Source organism: Hyla sarda, chromosome 2 (assembly GCF_029499605.1).
Source record: "Hyla sarda isolate aHylSar1 chromosome 2, aHylSar1.hap1, whole genome shotgun sequence".
NCBI classification, from domain to species: domain Eukaryota; kingdom Metazoa; phylum Chordata; class Amphibia; order Anura; family Hylidae; genus Hyla; species Hyla sarda.
In genome coordinates, this window is record NC_079190.1 from 18,714,032 (window position 1) to 18,730,818 (window position 16,787).

At 42.4% G+C, this 16,787-nt stretch overlaps 2 protein-coding genes across 14 annotated transcripts in view; one reads left to right on the forward strand and one right to left on the reverse strand.

The window, feature by feature from the left end:
• TENM4 (teneurin transmembrane protein 4) overlaps window positions 1-16,787 on the reverse strand; it is a 1,400,276-nt gene that overhangs the window by 1,172,959 nt on the left and 210,530 nt on the right. The gene's annotated exons all lie outside the window — the stretch shown is intronic.
• The window catches only part of LOC130358277 (uncharacterized), a 1,681-nt gene continuing 1,170 nt past the window's right edge, over window positions 16,277-16,787 (forward strand). Inside the window, exon 1 of the mRNA XM_056561287.1 lies at window positions 16,277-16,787. This exon is cut by the window's right edge and continues 383 nt beyond it. The gene's annotated coding sequence lies outside the window, so the exon portion shown is untranslated.

The following is a 16,787-nucleotide window of genomic DNA, read 5'->3' on the forward strand; positions in this document are numbered from 1 at the left end:
TACAAGAATATAACTACTATAATACTGCTCCAATATACAAGAATATAACTGCTATAATACTGCTCCTATGTACAAGAATATAACTACTATAATACTGCTTCTATATACAAGAATATAACTACTATAATACTGCTCCTATATACAAGAATATAACTACTATAATACTGCTCCTATATACAAGAATATAACTACTATAATACTGCTCCTATATACAAAAATATAACTACTATAATACTGCTCCTATATACAAGAATATAACTACTATAATACTGTCTCCTATATACAAGAATATAACTTCTATAATACTGCCTCCTATATACAAGAATATAACTACTATAATACTGCCCCTATATACAAGAATATAACTACTATAATACTGCCTCCTATAAACAAGAATATAACTATTATGATACTGCTCCTATATACAAGAATATAACTACTGTAATACTGCTCCTATATACAACCATATAACTACTATAATACTGCTCCTATATACAAGAATATAACTACTATAATACTGCTCTTATATACAAGAATATAACTACTATAATACTGCTCCTATACACAAGAATATAACTACTATAATACTGCTCCTATGTACAAGAATATAACTACTATAATACTGCTCCTATATACAAGAATATAACTACTATAATATTGCTCCTATATACAAGAATATAACTACTATAATACTGCTCCTATATACAAGAATATAACTACTATAATACTGCTCCTATATACAAGAATATAACTACTCTAATACTGCTCCTATAACAGGCCACACACGACTAGTTTCACGCCGGACGGCGCTTTCTCTGGCTGACTTGGCTACCTGGTAGCCAAGTCAGCCAGAGAAAGCGCCGTCCGGCGTGAAACTAGTCGTGTGTGGCTTTTTTTCCCTCCTCCACGTCCTGCACCTGTTATTCCGATCTCATGATCTGAAATAAACCTCTCCCGTTCCCGGCTTTTGACAGTGGGTGAGTGCGGTACTTCTTTCTTTACTTGCTTTTTGGATTCATATGAATACTATACTGTTACCTGCACCTCCAGGTCTAGCCTGGATTATCAGTCCACCTGCACAGCCTCGCATTGTATGCTAAGAACTTTACCTGTTACTAAGGGAGACCACACAATAGTGCCACTCATCTTGTTGGACTGATATAACTACTATAATACTGCACCAATATACAAGAATATAACTACTATAATACTGCTCCTATATACAAGAATATAACTACTATAATACTGCTCCTATATACAAGAATATAACTACTATAATACTGCTCCTATATACAAGAATATAGCTACTATAATACTGCTCCTATATACAAGAATATAACTACTATAATACTGCTCCTATATACAAGAATATAACTACTATAATATTGCTCCTATACACAAGAATATAACTACTATAATACTGCTCCTATATACAAGAATATAACTACTATAATACTGCCTCCTATATACAAGAATATAACTACTATAATACTGCTCCTATATACAAGAATATAACTACTATAATACTGCTCCTATATACAAGAATATAACTGCTATAATACTGCTCCTATATACAAGAATATAACTACTATAATATTGCACCAATATACAAGAATATAACTACTATAATATTGCACCAATATACAAGAATATAACTACTATAATATTGCACCAATATACAAGAATATAACTACTATAATACTGCCTCCTATGTGCAAGAATGCAACTACATTTATAATTATTCTCTATATGAAATATCTTGTCTGTATTGAGTTTAATCCATGTGTTCTATCTATAGGAAAAAATGAAATAGCTACAATGTATTGTTGAGATATTTTATTATGGGTTCTTATTGTAGTTTTTTCTATGTAATGTTTGAATATTTCTTTCCCTGATGTATTTTCTTTGTGTATAACTCTCGGCTTCTGTGTTTTACCTTGGGATAAATATGTAATCTTTGTATTGACCTTGGACGCGTTCTCCTATGTGCCGCAGCCATTATGATTCACATCGGAGAGTCTTTTCCAATGTAAACAAACCGATTCGGTTACTATTTCCCCATCACTAAAACCTTCCATCTCTGGCTTTAAGTCGTCTTCTCAGAACACTTTCCAGCTACATTATGTATTTTTTGTGAATCGATGCCAAACGCGGATTTCGATGCCAAAGTTTCAAGATTTACACAAAGACAAAATTGTCCCCCCTCTCCCCCCCCACACACACCCCAATGTGAAAAACATCTTGTGATTAGGATTTCATTGCACATTACTGGCTGCGCAGCAGCTGACTGACATTGAGGAGACATTCACCATTTCATCTGTTTAATAATACACGAGGCAGATATTTACCTAAAGTGATTTTTATTATGAAACACAGAAAGCGCAGGATTCATGATCAATTCTATACATACGTTATATGAACTTAATCTATCTGTAACATAGGGCACTGGACAATGTCGGATCTGCCGTTACTGTAATCCCTGTTCTCTCTTGGCACTTCATTAAAGGGGTACTCCCGTGGAAAACTTTTTTTTTTTTTTAAATCAACTGGTGCCAGAAATTTAAACAGATTTGTAAATCACTTCTATTAAAAAAAAAATCTTAATCCTTCCAGTACTTTTTAGGGGCTGTATACTAAAGAGAAATCCAAAAAAGAAATGAATTTCCTCTGATGTCATGACCACAGTGCTCTCTGCTGACCTCTGCTGTCCATTTTAGGAACTGTCCAGAGCAGGAGAAAATCCCCATAGCAAACATATGCTGCACTGGACAGTTCCTAAAATGGACAGCAGAGGTCAGCAGAGAGCACTGTGGTCGTGACATCAGAGGAAATGCATTTCTTTTTTTTGGATTTCTCTTTAGTATACAGCCCCTAAAAAGTACTGGAAGGATTAAGATTTTTTTTAATAGAAGTGATTTTCAAATCTGTTTAGCTTTCTGGCACCAGTTGATTTAAAAAAATAAATAAATAAACGTTTTCCATGGGAGTACCCCTTTAAACATTTCAGAACAGCCATTGATTCTGGAATTTTTGTGTAAGTTTAAAGCGGTACTCCTCCCTTAGACATCTTATCCCCTATCCAATGGATAGGGGATAAGGTATCTGATCACGGGGGGAACGCAGTTGGGACCCCCACGATCTCTGTGCCGATCTCTGGTTTTTTTTAGAACGTTGGGTGCGGGCGTCGTGACGTTGCTATCACGCCCCACGTGATGTCATGTAACGCCCCCTCAATGCAAGTCTATGAGAGGGGGCGTGGCGGATGCCACGCCCCCTCCCATAGACTTGCATTTAGGGGGCGTGGTGGTGACGGCACGACCCCCCCCCCCCCCTGCCGTCTGTTCCAAGCATTCAGAACAAAATGTCCGAACTCGGGGGCAGCGGAGTACCCCTTTAAGGTTTTAACAGGTTAAGTAAAAACACACTGCACTGGAGGATTTTTTTATGCTTTTTAAAATCAATGGGAGGGATTTTGCATCTTTTTTTGTGCGTCATTTTTTGCAAAAAAACAAATACTCTATTGTTTTGTGTATTGTGGAAAGCATTTTATGGTGGATGCAAATTCATCATGTGCGTTCTTTTTGTTTAGACTTATTTTTTGCACAAATACGATGTTGTTGACGCAAATATACACCATGAAAAAGGACACATAGGAAAGTGTCCTACCGAGACATCCGGGGGATGCAGGAACCATCCCTCGACACTGCTAAACTACAACTACTCCTCCCATCGTGGGACAGAGTCTGCACTGAGGGATGGCTCCTGCACATCCCCCGGCTGCAGGACTTTTTTTGGACTTCTAGGACTATTACTCCCATCATGGACATACTCTGTCCATGATGGGAGTTGTAGTCCAGGGGCTGAGGGTCAGATCGCAGCAGGTCATTCTCCAGAGACCCGCTGAGATCCGCATTTATTAACTGTACAAGCCGGCGGCACATGCGGCTCCACTGCGCTCCCCACTATACTGTATACTAGGGATCGACCGATTATCGGTTTGGCCGATATTGGACATTATCGGTATCGGCAATTACCTTGCCGATATGCCGATAATACCCCGCCCTCCCTGGCCAGAGATGACCATCGCCGCCCCATTGCCTCCCCCCATCCCCGGTGTTATAATTACCTGTTCCCGGGGGTCCGCGATCCTTCTGGCTCCTGCGCTATTGCTGTGCGCTGTGTAATGACGAGTGACGCCGACGGAGCCAGAAGGATTGCGGACCCCCGGGAACAGGTAATTATAACACCGGGGATGGGGGAGGCGATGGGGCAGTGGTGGTATGTGGGCAGAGGATGGGGGGGAGGCGATGGGGCAGCGGCATGTGGCCAGAGGATGGGGGGAGGCAATGGGGCAGCGGCAGTGGTATGTGGCCAGAGGATGGGGGGGAGGTGATGGGGCAACTGTGGTGGTTAGACTCAGGACAGGCAGGGGGAGAGAAGCAGACAGCGGCGGCGGTCTCTGGCACTGCAAAAGCCGCTGCAGTTCATTGATTTAAAGCGCCCACTTTAAATCATTGATCTGCAACGGCTTCTGCCCCGTTAGCCGATAACTTATATCGGAATATCGGTATAAGTTATCGGCTATCGGCCTGAAAAGTAACAGATTATCGGTATCGGTCCTAAAAAATCAGTCGATCCCTACAGTATATGTGTATTAGTGTTGCTCGCGAATATTTGCAATGCGAATTTTATTCGCGAATATCGCATATTCGCGAATTCGCGAATATAGCACTATATATTCGTTTTTGTTTTTTTTTTCTCAGTACACATCACAGTGATCATCCCTCTCTGCTTCCAGCTTGTGTGGTGTAAAGAAGGCTCTAATACTACTGTGTGAGACTGGTGTGCGAATTTTTGCATATGCGAAAATATGCATATGCTAATTTCGCATATGCGCATTTTTACCTATGATAATTTTCGCATATGCGAATTGTCACATGTGCGAAAATAAAATGAGAATATTACGAATATGCGAATATTCGCGAATATATGACAAATATACGTCCATATATTTGCGAATATTCGCGAATTCGAATATGGCCTATGCCACTCAACACTAATGTGTATATTCTCTGCTGTTCATCTCCGTAACCGACAGAGATGAACAGCAGAGAATAGACATGTTCCAGCGGTGGGCTCTGATTGTGCTAGGAGCAAGGCAGCAGCCAGGACATGTCGGGCACCAGCAAAAAATCCAGAAAAACTGCCAAAATGCAGGAAAAATTTTTGACAGTTTTTCTGGCATTTTTGCTGGTGGACAAAAATAATCCTGGCCACAAAGCAATAGAACAAAATCCCTGTGTCCACTTTTCCTGCTCATGTGTACAAATAGAATTGTGTGGAGATTTAGAACTTTGCACAAAATGTATTATGTGCCTTGCACAAGTATGGTAGATTTGGCGCAATTGCACCAAATTTAGACCAACCAAAACGATCTACAAAAAACTTCTACCTACACCAACATTGATAAATTTCCCCCATTGTTCTCTATCTCTTGTTCCTTTTTTGGAGGCAAATGCCTGTCTGTGTTTATATGCACACAAAGGTATCGGGAGAAGCAATGGCTTTATCCAGTTGGTTCAAAAAATGATGCTTTTTGGAAGCAGCAACAGGTTTTGTGTCCGGAAAGTGAAGACGCAATGGCTTTTTACAACCTGAGAAAAATGATTCACATTTTGGGGAGTAGCAAGAGGATTGGCATCCTATAAAGTGAATAAAAGTGACACAAGACTCTCTATGCTGCTTCTTCATAATTAGTATAAAATAAAAACAAACTAGTATAAAAAAATAGTATATAAAAAATTAGTATAAAATAAAAACAAATGTAACTTCCAATAAAACTGATTTTACACTGACAGAACAAATGCAGAATGCTCTCTGATGCTTTACAACAATTATAATATATATATGTGTGTTTCTACTCCTATTTGTATTGCTCACTGTCCCCCACAGAGATCTTCATCTAACACTTGCTATCTCCATAATGGCTTCAGAAGATATGTGCATAGGATTTTAAAAGCAGCTCTCATATCCCCCTATACTGCCTCCTGATTGGCTAGGAGAACAGTTTGAAAGGCATTAAGGGATTCCCTGGGGTCCTTCTTCCTCTTCCTTTCTGCCATGTGTCTGCTGTTATTTTAGCAGGTTCTGCTAAAACGGAAATGCCTGAAATTTGAGTTCTAGCTGAACGGAACTTTTAGCAAAGTTCTGACCAAACTCAGGTTCTACAGGTTGGGTTTGCTCATCTCTAATTATGACATGCATTCCGATTTCTATTCTACATGCTGTATCACTCCACTCTACCATGTTTACACAAACACTCTGGTTTTATTTTTACTTATGTAACCTTCTCTGTATCTATTTCTTTCCCCGTATGGAACACAATAGGAAATACCTACAATAGTAACAGAAATGTGTCTCAATGTCAGTCAACTGGTGCAATGTCAGCTACATACAATTAAAGGGGTACTCCGCCCCTAGACATCTTATCCCCTAACCAACGGCAGGACCTCGCAATCACGGCTATGGCACCACAGACATCCGGTGCATGGAGCGAACTTCGCTCTGTGCCGGATGACTGGCGATGCGAGGTGGAGGTTTGTGACGTCATGGTCACGCCCCGCTCGTGGTGTCATGGTCACGCCCCCTCAATGCAAGTCTATGGGAGGGGGCGTGACCCACCACCCATAGATTTGCATCGAGGAGGTGCGGCCATGACATCACAAGCGGGGCATGACCATGATGTCACGAGCCTCCAGTGCTACACCCAATGCTCTAAACGAATGCAGCAGGGAGATCATGGGGGTGCCCAGCGGCGGGACCCCCGCGAACAGACATCTTATCCCCTATCCTTTGGAGGATAGGGGATAAGATGTCTAGGGGCAGAGTATCCCTTTAAGTCCCATGCTGTAGTCTTATGGAAGACAAGGAACTAACAAAATACATGACACTTTGTATCTCTCTCCCTGTATGGAACACCACAGGGAACTTCTACAATAGAAAAAGAAATGATCTTCAATGTCGCAAAGTAAATCAGAAAAAAAGTTTTCAATGTAGAAGTAGAGGAATACAATTTTACTCCTGTATTAGTCACTAATTATACCATAAGGAACTAAATCATATCCTCAAGGCAGTGCAAAAAATTCATATGGTACTTCTATAGAGCGAACAGTAATTCACAATTGGAAAAATGATACCAGTAAGGGCCCCGCAACGCTACTAAATTTCTGCTCTGAGATTCCTGCGGAGATTCTGTGTGCAGCAGGCACAGCTGGAATCAGCGCAAGTGTCTGTCACCCCCTTTGATGGCAAAGCAATTTTTGGCGTAATTCCGCCAGAAGAATTAACCTGTTAATTTTTTTGCTGCAGTCCAGGATCTGGAGCAGCAGAACTTCATTAAAATCAATGGGAGGCTGCTGCAAGCAGAGTGGTCTTCAAATTGTGGACCTCCAGAGTGGTCTCCAAACTGTTGACCCCCGAAGTGGTCTCTAAACTGTGAACCTTCAGAGTGGTCACCAAACTGTGGACCTCCAGATGTTGCAAAACTCAAACTCCCAGCAAGCCATTTTAGTTTCCAAACTGTGGACCTCCAGAGTAGTCTTTAACACTGCATGCTGCCCCTCTTCACATCAATGGTCTCCAAACACTAAAACACAGCTTTTTTTTTTGTTTTCTTGTCTGGTTACTTAAAGGGATTGTCCAGTAAAAGAAACAACCTTTTGTATGATGTAAAAAAGTATAATAAAGCAACTTATTAATATAATTTTATTAGACATAGTGTACATATCTCTCCATATCAGCTCTGCCTTCTCCCTTGTGGCTGTGACGTTGAGTTCATATTTAGAGCTCCCAATCCTTTCCCCATCTGCCCTCCTTTCTGCTTATTGATGTAAAGAGGGGAGCTTATATTATTGCTCATTAGATTTTAAGGCAGCAGGAAGTCTTTCTCAGTCACAGTAGCTTCAATACAGACTCACTGCTGCCTTATCTGAGAAAGGTTTCCAGCTGCCTTAGGGCGCGTTCACACTGAAGAATTCAAGAGGAATTCACGAGGAGTAATTTTGGAAAGGAAATAGTTGCCTTCTGTCATTTAATCCATCAAGCAGAATTCAAGCGGAATTCAAGCGGATTTCAAGCGGAATTTCCATGCGGAAAGGAAGAGGAGTGAAGGAGGAGGCTATTTAATCTACTTTTCTGAATTCCGCTTGAAAACGATGTCGGGCAGAATTTTTTTTTTTACCATTTGACTTTTATTGGATTCTCCTCGCGAATTCTGCTTGAAGAATGAATGTTCTTTCTTCAAGCGGAAAGGAATTCAGAGTCAGAATTCCGCTAGCAGAATTTCCGCAGTGTGAACAGGACAACAGAAAAAAAACACTTAAATCAATGGGCAGAGGAGATGTGCATTAATTTGGAGCGGAGAATTCAAGAGGAATTACTCGAGTAAATTCTCTTGAATTACTCAGTGTGAACAGGCCCTTAAAATCTAACAGGTAGTAATATGAGCTCCCCTCTTCACATCAATGGTCTGCTCTTGAGCAGACAGGATGGGAGGGGGGAAGGCAGGGACCGGAGCTCTTCCTTCACAGCCTGTGATGTGATGCTGCAGCTACAAGGGGGAAGCCAGACATGATATTAAAGGGGTACTCCGCTGCTCAGCGTTTGGAACAAAATGTTCCGAACGCTTAGAGCTGGCGCCGGGAGCTTGTCACATCATAACCACGCCTCCTCATGACATCACACTCCGCCCCCTCAATGCAAGTCTATGGGAGGGGGCATGATGGTCGTCACGCCCCCTCCAATAGACTTGCATTGAGGGGGCGGGACGTGATGTCATGAGGGGGCGGGGCTATGACATCACAAGTTCCCGGCGCCGGCTCTAAGTGTTCGGAACATTTTGTTCCAAATGCTGAGCAGTGGAGTACCCCTTTAAGAGATATGTGCTGTTTGGCTAATAACATTATATTAGTCATTTACTTTATTATACTTTTTAACACCATAAGCCTGGACAACCCCTATAAGTCTTTTGACGCTAGCCTTAAAGGGGTTATCCAGGAAAAAACTTTCTTTTATATATCAACTGGCTCCAGAAAGTTAAACAGATTTGTAAATTACTTCTATTAAAAAAAATCTTAACCCTTTCAGTACTTATGAGCTTCTGAAGTTAAGGTTGTTCTTTTCTGTCTAAGTCCTCTCTGATGACACGTGTCTCGGGAACCACCCGAAGCAAATCCCCATAGCAAACCTCTTCTAAACTGGGCAGTTCCCGAGACACGTGTCATCAGGGAGCACTTAGACAGAAAAGAACAACCTTAACTTCAGAAGCTCATAAGTACTGAAAGGATTAAGATTTTTTAATAAAAGTAATTTACAAATCTGGTTAACTTTCTGGAGCCAGTATATATATATATATATATATATATATATATATAATATATATATATATATATATATATATATATATATATATATATATATCAGGATCAGAAACACATTTCTGCTTTCTTCCAGAAATAGCGCCACCCTTGTCTTTAGGTTGCATGTGGTGTTGCAGCTCAGTGCCATTGAAGTGAATGGAGCCAAGTTGTAACGCCACGCACTACCCGAAAACGGGTGTGGAGCTGTTTCTGGAAGAAATTAGCTCTGTTTTTCTAATTCCTAGATAACCCCATCCATACAGAATGCTGACAAATGCTAAATTTTCAAACGGGCCCAACTCAACTCTGCTACATCTGACCAACTCATCTCCGATTAATAATCATTTTTAGTCTATCACAAGACAGGACGATATCCTCACTGGTCCTATAATTCGATCCCATTACAGTAACTTACATGACATGGCGGTGACTCCTCACAGGTCTTTCCGTGTTTCCGTCAAACATAATCTTAATTTCATAGGACAAGCTCCTCGCGGCCCTCAGGTGGAAACGTTCACTCCATTGCGTTAAAAATATTCTCCCATTATTCAACCCAGCGGTGGTAATATAACACCTAACCCCCTGCAGACAGTGCTGCGGACCTTACGAGTCAGCGGGGTATCAATAAGCCTACAATAATTAGGTCCTAGGATGGTCCTAAAAATACAGACGTAGAGGTCTATGTGACTCCTTCATTATAAAGTAAGAATACAGGTGATCCCTAAACATGTAAAATTCGAATATATTCAACACCCTGTGGCACCAATTATATTGGAAAAATTAGTATGTGTGTTGTAGCCGGGGGTCCCCGAACATATATAACCTGTACGTCTGTATACATTATGGATATCTAGCTCAGAGCCAGCTCCAGGCCTGTCTATTATGCTTCTGTTTACCTTGACTGTGTTCACCCTAGATAACAGTGAAAGAGAATATTAGAGGATACGATGTAGAGGCTTTGGCGGTGTCCAGAAGGGTACCCCCGAAAACTATGATGACCTAAGATCTTCATAAAGGCTGGCCCCCCAAATCCTTAGATCAGTGTTTCTCAACCAGGCTGCTTTCAGCTGTTGCAAAACTGCGACTTTCAGCATGTTGGAAGTGGTAGTTTTGCAACATCTGGAGCTTCACAGTTTGGAGACCACTCTGAAAGTCCAGAGCAGTGTTTCCTGACCAAGGAGCCTCCAGGTGTTGCAAAACTACAACTCCCAGCATGCCTGGACAGCCTTAGGCACCCTGGTTGGGAAACACTGGTTCAGAGTGTTGAGACCACTATAGATGTCCACAATTTGGAGACGACTCTGGAGGTTCACAGTTTGGAGACCACTCTATTATGCTGTGAGATGTAGTTTTGCAACACCTGGAAGTCCTCAGTTTGAAGACCACTCTAGAGGTTCATAGTTTGGAGACCACTCTGGAGGTCCACAGTTTGGAGACAACTCTGGAGGTCCACAGTTTGGAGACCACTCTATTATGCTGTGAGTTGTAGTTTTGCAACACCTTGAAGTCCTCAGTTTGAAGACCACTCTGGAGGTTCATAGTTTGGAGATCACTCTGGAGGTCCACAGTTTGGAGATCACTCTGGAGGTCCACAGTTTGGAGACCACTCTGGAGGTCCACCGTTTGGAGACTACTCCGGAGGTCCACAGTTTGGAGACTACTCCGGAGGTCCACAGTCTGGAGACCACTCTGGAGGTCCACAGTTTGGAGACCACTCGACAGGTCCACAGTTTGAAAACCACTCTGGAGGTTCACAGTTTGGAGACCACTCTGGAGGTTCACAGTTTGGAGACTACTCTGGAGGTCCACAGTTTGGAGACCACTCTGGAGGTCCACAGTTTGGAGACCACTCTGGACGTTCACAGCTTGGAGACTACTCTGGAGGTCCACAGTTTTGAGACCACTCTATTATGCTGCGAGTATTAGTTTTGCAACATCTGGAGGTCCACAGTTTGGAGACCACTCTGGAGGTCCACAGTTTGAAAACCACTCTGGAGGTCCACAGTTTGGAGACCAATCTGGACGTTCACAGCTTGGAGACTACTCTGGAGGTCCACAGTTTGGAGACCACTCTGGAGGTCCACAGTTTGGAGACCACTCTATTATGCTGCGAGTATTAGTTTTGCAACATATGGAGGTCCACAGTTTGGAGACCACTCTGGAGGTCCACAGTTTGGAGACCACTCTCGAGGTCCACAGTTTGGAGACCACTATGAAGCTCCATTGTCTGCAGACCACTCTGGAGGTCCACAGTTTGGAGACCACTCTATTATGCTGCGAGTATTAGTTTTGCAACATCTGGAGGTCCACAGTTTGGAGACCACTCTGGAGGTCCACAGTTTGGAGACCACTCTCGAGGTCCACAGTTTGGAGACCACTCTGGAGATCCACAGTTTGGAGACCACTCTGGAGGTCCACAGTTTGGAGACCACTCTGGAGGTCCACAGTTTGGAGACCACTATGAAGCTCCATTGTCTGCAGACCACTCTGGAGGTCCACAGTTTGGAGACCACTCTGGAGGTCCACAGTTTGGAGACCACTCTCGAGGTCCACAGTTTGGAGACCACTATGAAGCTCCATTGTCTGCAGACCACTCTGGAGGTCCACAGTTTGGAGACCACTCTGGAGATCCACAGTTTGGAGACCACTATGAAGCTCCATTGTTTGCAGACCACAGTTCTGGACCATCTCTCAGGTACTATAGCTCACCCCATACACCGGCCCATGGTAAGAATTCAGCTGCTTCTTGTTAGTAGAATAAGACGATTACCTCGCTGAGCGCCTCACACCGGCCCCCCTCACCCCCCCTCCGCCAGCCCTATAGACAACCCGCCACTATTTTATAGCCAAAAGTCTCTGTTATAATGCTGCGATTTCCGCTACAAGCTGGAAAAGAAATTCTCATAAATATTAACAAAACCGGCTTTGTCAGAAAGGAAGATGTATGCTTCCTCTTTAGCCTATAAACTAACTTAGAAAAGAGGTATTTGGAACATGGTGAGTAAGCAATTTATCAAGCATTAAATGCCTGTCAGCATTAGGTGAGGAGAGTGTGCGGTGGCGTGCTGCGCTCTGCACACAATCACAAATGCTTTCCCTTAACATTATTGTGACTGTGTATTCAGATGGGGCTCCATATTGCAGAGCGCAGCACAATATGTGAGACATTAAGGCGAATGACAAATATAAACAGCCGGGGCTTCACCAAAAAAATAAGTGAGGAGCCCACAGTGGTGACTGGGGAGAAGATTTATTTCGAAAGCGGCGGCGGCGCAGGAGCATGGAGATAGCAGCAGATTGTGTGGCGGCGATGAATAATTACGGTAGAATGACTTGAAGAACGCGGCTTGTCCAAATACACAGTAGAATAACGCAAGTTGACAGTGATACATAATGGGATTATTATTATAAAACTAGCAGAGTACCCGGCATTCCCCGGTCTATCTACCAAAACGTTGTGGAAGAGGAAAAGCAAAAATGACGCTCTCATCTTCAAATCACAACCTCATATCCCATCCTCATGTCCTATCTTCCTATCAGGTTCTCAAACCCCTCCTCATATCCCGTCCTCATATCATGTCCTCATATCCCGTCCTCATCATAACTATACAACTTGTCCTCACATCTTGTCCTCATACTCAGACCTCATATCCCGTCCTCATATCCTGACCTCATATCCCGTCCTCATATCCCGTCCTCATATCACATCCTCACATCATGTCCTCATATCCCGTCCTCATATCACATCCTCATATCACGTCCTCACATCATGTCCTCATATCCCGTCCTCATATCCCGTCCTCATATCCCGTCCTCATATCCCATCCTTATATCACATCCTCACATCATGTCCTCATATCCCGTCCTCATATCCTGTCCTCATATCCCGTCCTCATATCCCGTCCTCATATCCCGTCCTCATATCCCATCCACATATAATGTCCTCATATCCCATCCACATATAATGTCCTCATATCCCATCCTCATATCCCGTCCTCATAGCCCATCCTCATATAATGTCCTCATATCCCGTCCTCATATCCCGTCCTCATATCCTGTCCTCATATCCTGACCTCATATCCTGACCTCATATCCTGACCTCATATCCTGTCCTCATATCCCGTCCTCATATCCCGACCTCATATCCCGACCTCATATCCTGTCCTCATATCCCGACCTCATATCCCGACCTCATATCCTGTCCTCATATCCCGTCCTCATATCCCGACCTCATATCCCGACCTCATATCCCGACCTCATATCCCGTCCTCATATCCCGACCTCATATCCTGACCTCATATCCTGTCCTCATATCCCGTCCTCATCTCCTGTCCTTATATCCTGTCCTCATATCCCGTCCTCATATCACGTCCTGATTAGTGTTGCGAATATTCGCAATGCGAATTTTATTCGTGAATATCGCATATTCGCGAATTCGCGAATATTCGTGAATATAGCACTATATATTCGTAATTATGAATATAGTTTTTTTTTTTTTTCACAGTACACATCACAGTGATCACCCCTCTCTGCTTCCAGCTTGTGTGGTGTAAAGAAGGCTCTAATACTACTGTGTGAGACTGGCGTACAAATTATTTGCATATGGTAATTTTAGCACATGCAAATTTTCATTTATGCTAATTTTCGCATATGCGAAAATATTCCGCAAATATTCCGAATATGTGAATTTATATGACGAATATTTGTCCATATATACGCAAAATATCACAAATTTGAATGTGGCCTATGCTGCTCAACACTAGTCAACACGCGCTATCTGGCCAGCGAGCCAAGGCCCCGTACAGGAGATCACGGGGCCCCCCAGTGGTCGGACACCCCGCAATCTGAAACTTATCCCCTATCCTTGGGATAGGGGATGTTTTTCAACACTGGACTACTCCTTTAATGGCCTCCAAAATGAAGTTCCTCTGATGTATGGGCATCAAGGGATCTTCCACTAAAAAAGATCACACAGCTTCATGTTGCCCACATATAGTCCTCTTCCCGTATGATATCTTTCAGGAACCAGTTGATATATAAAAAAAGGTTTTTTCCTGGAATACCCCTTTAACTCTGATTTTTTGCCCATTGAAACCAGTAGGCCCATTTTGGTCTATGGGGAAAGCTGCTGAGTTGCCCATAGCAACCAATCAGATCGCTTCTTTCATTTTTGAAAAAGCCTCTGAAAAATGAAGGAAGTAATCTGATTGGTTGCTATGGGCAACTCAGAAACTTTTGCTCTGGACAGGTTTTGATAGATCTCCCTCTATGGGGGAGATTCATCAAAACCAGTGTAGAGGAAGCGTTGTGCAGTTGCCCATAGCAACCAATCAGATCGCTTCTTTCATTTTTTAAAAGGCCTCTGAAAAATGAAGGAAGCAATCTGATTGGTTGCTATGGGCAACTCAGAAACTTTTCCAGGAAAATCTGCTGAGTTGCCCATAGCAACCAATCAGATCGCTTCTTTCATTTTGCAGAGACATTGTGAAAAATGAAAGAAGCAATCTGATTGGTTGCTATGGGCAACTGCACAACTCTTCCTCTACACTGGTCTTGATGAATCTCCCTCATAGAGGGAGATTTATCAAAACCTGTCCAGAGGAAAAGTTTCTGAGTTGCCCATAGCAACCAATCAGATCGCTTCTTTCATTTTTGAAAAAGCCTCTGAAAAAGGAAGGAAGCAATTTGATTGGTTGCTATGGGCAATTCAACAGCTTTTCCAGGAAAGTAAAGTTTAACCACAACACTGTAACACTGTCCACCCTGGGACTCGAACCAGTGACGGTCTCCCATCCCACTGTACTGCCGAGACGGTCCTGCTTATCTTACATGCAGTGAGATCCCCATAGACCACAATTAGCCTATTGGTTTTATTGGGCAAAAAATCACAGAGTTGATGCACTAGTCACAGTTCTCTATACCATTAATGAAGGGAGGGCTCAATATTAGCACATTTGCGCATATGCGCACAAATTTTCACATATGCGCAAAAAAAAGCGAATATTCGTAATTATGAATATATAGTGCTATATTTGCAATATTCGTGAATATGCTATATTCACGATTAAAATTCGAATTGCAAATATTCATAAACAACACTAGTCGCTGCGAATACAGTGAAGGATTTTAAACATGCATGGGATAGGCATAAGGCTATCCTTCATATAAGATAGGGCCAGGGACTATTGATAGGATTCAGATTATTGGGCAGACTAAATGGGCCAATTGGTTCTTATCTGCCGACACATTCTATGTTTCTATACTGTATGGATATCAGAAAAATGGTTCCAAGCTCTTATTTCTTTATTAAATTCACTACTTTGGAGCAGGAAAGCACGAGAATGAAATATGTTTCTTTAACGTTAGCTGAGCACGATGGGGGTTGGGCACTTTTTTTTTTTTTTTTTAGGTACTTTTTAGCACTAAAATTGCAGACTATTATGAGAAGGATGGAAAATGTAGTCCTATATTTTCTCTTTAAGGGTATGTTCAAACTACGGAATTCCCGCAGAATTCCACGGGCGGAATTCCTCAAGCCGAATTCCACGGGCGAAATTCGGCGAGACGAATTCCGCGGTGTGAACTTAACATTAGTGTGAATGGGTTTCCGCGAGACCCGTTCACACTGCGGAATTTCAGCACTGCTGAAATTGTTCCGCGCAAAGAAAGAACATGTTTATTCTTTGCACGGAAGTCCGAGAGCACTGCATAGCTGTCAATGGTGACGGCTCAGTGCCGCCCGGTCCTACCGCCGCCGCCCGCTGCCAGTCTGAATCTCCGCTCACTGAATTCAGCGAGCGGAGATTCCATTCACACACTGTAGTGTGAACATACCCTAATGGGTCGTTATAAGGATATTTTTGAGATTTTGGAAGCTGGGATACTCACTACACCCATGCATATCTAGATAATTAAGTATGGGGGGAACTTAAATATTTTTTTAAATCACATGGAGTTTTGACTTCACTTCATTATGGTCGAATAAAGCACTTAAAGAATTCCTTAAAATTAAAGATTCACTCTTTTGGATGAAAAGGGGCTTATTTATGTAAATCAATTATACGCTTTAGGTCAAATAAAGTCGTTTGAAGAGATAGCCCATAAGTGTGTGGGGGGAAGACAATCAGAAACATTGTTTTTTACAAATAAGTAACACAGATCATAAACCAATAAAAGGAGAGATTGGAGATTTCAGGGATTCTATATATAAGAAAAGTTTAATTAGACTATTTCCTTATGCGAAGTTGCTGTCTGGGCATGCTGGGAGTTGTGGTTCTGCAGCGGTTGGGGGTTCACAGCTTGAAGACCACTGCTATAGAGGGTGCAAATGTATCTGAGCCCTGGAACTCAAATAATGTGAAATATGAGATG